Below are 2,305 nucleotides of genomic sequence, written 5' to 3'. Positions count from 1 at the left end.
CTTCTCTGGTGGAGCTGCTCTTGGCTGTCCCAACGGTGAGATCGGCTTTGCTGGGCCGGGCCTTGAACAAGTCCAACGGAGGTGGTCTCCCCTGTGTGGCAGGCGGGTCTGTGAGCAGAGCTGCAGAGACCGCACACAAATGCACATTTGGTTGCCAGGGATTCTAGGCCTGGTCTCAACTCATGCTTTCTCTACCAGAAAAATGCCCACATGGTATACTGTAGCTTCTCTGGAGCAGGCCTTTGTCAGAAACTTCGGTGGGGAAAAGTGCTACTTGCCAGGGACCCAAGGAATGAGGCGTGTTGGCCCATCACAGAGGGCAAGGGATAGGGATTTGAACAACTCCCACCCACCCACCCCTGTTCCTCTCCTCTCCCCAAGTCTCATCCAGAGGAGTCCCCCTAACTCAGGGTCACTGATAGGTTTGGGGGAATCCAGCTAGATGCAAGAGCAGGTGGATAGTAGAATAAATTTTCAGTTGTCCCAAAGGCCCCTGGTAATCCTTTTGTGGTCAAATCATTGTCTTCTGAGGCCCCCAGCCAACTCACCCACATTAGCTTGCTAGGGCTGCAGCTACAAAGTACCACAGATTCACCCGCTTCCACCACAGGACTTTATTTTCTGCAAGTCCAAGAGCAAGGTACTGGCTGGTTGGCTTCTTCTGAGGCCTCTCTCCTTGGCTTGTAGATGCCCTGCCTGTGTCCATATTGCCCCCTTTTTTTTAACAAGGACCCCAGTCGTACTGGATCATCACAGATCTGTGAATTCCTATGAACCTTCAAGACATGATCCCAGGGAAGCTTTTGGGGAGGTCTATAAAGAACTGCTTGTTTTGGAAGAAAGATCTCATCTTGTGGGTTCCAATTAGATTTTTTTTCTCCCCAGAGGACTGACTGAGATATCAGAAAGAAAAGCCTTCACAAGTTTGAAGAAGTGGGTCCCCAAACCAACTGGTCTTCCTGGAAGCAACTTGGAAACTCTCCCAACAAGTTCTGATAATAAAGCACTTCAGCATCCCATGTCCTGATTTTTGGCCGCAGATTCAAACATTTTGTCCTTTGTGGAGAAGTTCAGGCTCTGAAATCAGTTCTGGGTTCAAATTCTGACTAGTTATGTGAGTTTGACCTTCTGTGTCTGGAGGGGGGTGGGAATGTATAAAAACAGACCCCCTGTTCAACAGCTGTTGAAGACTCACACCTTCCCAGAGAAAGGGGCACTGAGAAGGCAAATGGCGTGCTGCGTCTGAGGCCCCAAAGCCCTCATTACAGGTAAACTGTTTCCATCAAAGCCCCCATCAGTCTTGGTTAACAGCTATGGTTCTAGATAAACCCCATCTGTGCAGATGAGTTTCGCTGTTGTCGTAAGGCCCATAATAACAGCAACTTAAAGAAGACAGAAGTTCGTTCCTCTTTCATCCAAAAGTCCATGCACAGGCAGACCAACACTGATACGGCAAATCCATAGTGCTGGTTCCTGAAAGATCAGTGGAAAGGACACTTCCCAGGCCAGAGAAGGACAGCCTATGAGGACAGGAGAAAGAACATTTCCAGTCTTTTAAGGTTATCTCTAGATACCCAGAGGCAGTCCAGGCCCCCTTCTCTTTTTAAAATATAAAATTATAAATAGATTGGAAATGTATGAAGACATTCTCCTTGCAAAAAAACCCCCAAAAAACACTAAAGCAATGCACAAGGCTAATGTCATTTTTGATGCCCTTCCTTATCTACCCGGTAGGCTTTTAGGGTTTTTTTTTTAATGTAAGTACAGTCTATCCTCCTTTTAATTTTTTTTTCCAGAGTCTGTACTTGCAAGTTTGCCTGCTCACTAAAACTTATTTGTAACCCCAAATCAATGCCCCTGGAACATCTGTGGTCGTCTGTGGACATGCACAGAGCGGTGAAAAATCTGAACCCCAGCTGAGGTCAAACAGTGCTGGCCTGCCTTCTTGCTTCAGCTCATGCTGTAAATGCACGTCCTTCTGAGGATCTATTTAGCGTCATGTTTTTGCATTTTTTGTTGAGTGATGGCACTGTCGAAAGTGCCCCCAAGTTTAACGCTGAAATGCTGTCTAGTGTTCCTGAGTACAAGAAGGCCATGATGAGCCCAGGGGGAAAAAAATATATAGGTGTTAGATTAACTTCATTCAGGTGTGAATGATAGTGCTGTTGGCTTAGTTCAATGCTAATGAAGCAACCGTGTGTATTAAATAAGGCGTCCCTGAACAGAAAACACACATAAACAAGGTTAGATAGCGATCAGTTGATAAAAATATTGTGACCAGAGGCTGCCAAGAACCTGACTCTAT

The sequence above is a fragment of the Neomonachus schauinslandi genome, chromosome 1 (genome assembly GCF_002201575.2).
Source record: "Neomonachus schauinslandi chromosome 1, ASM220157v2, whole genome shotgun sequence".
Lineage (NCBI taxonomy): Eukaryota > Metazoa > Chordata > Mammalia > Carnivora > Phocidae > Neomonachus > Neomonachus schauinslandi.
The sequence above is the reverse complement of the archived record's forward strand: the minus strand, read 5'-3'. Positions refer to the sequence as shown.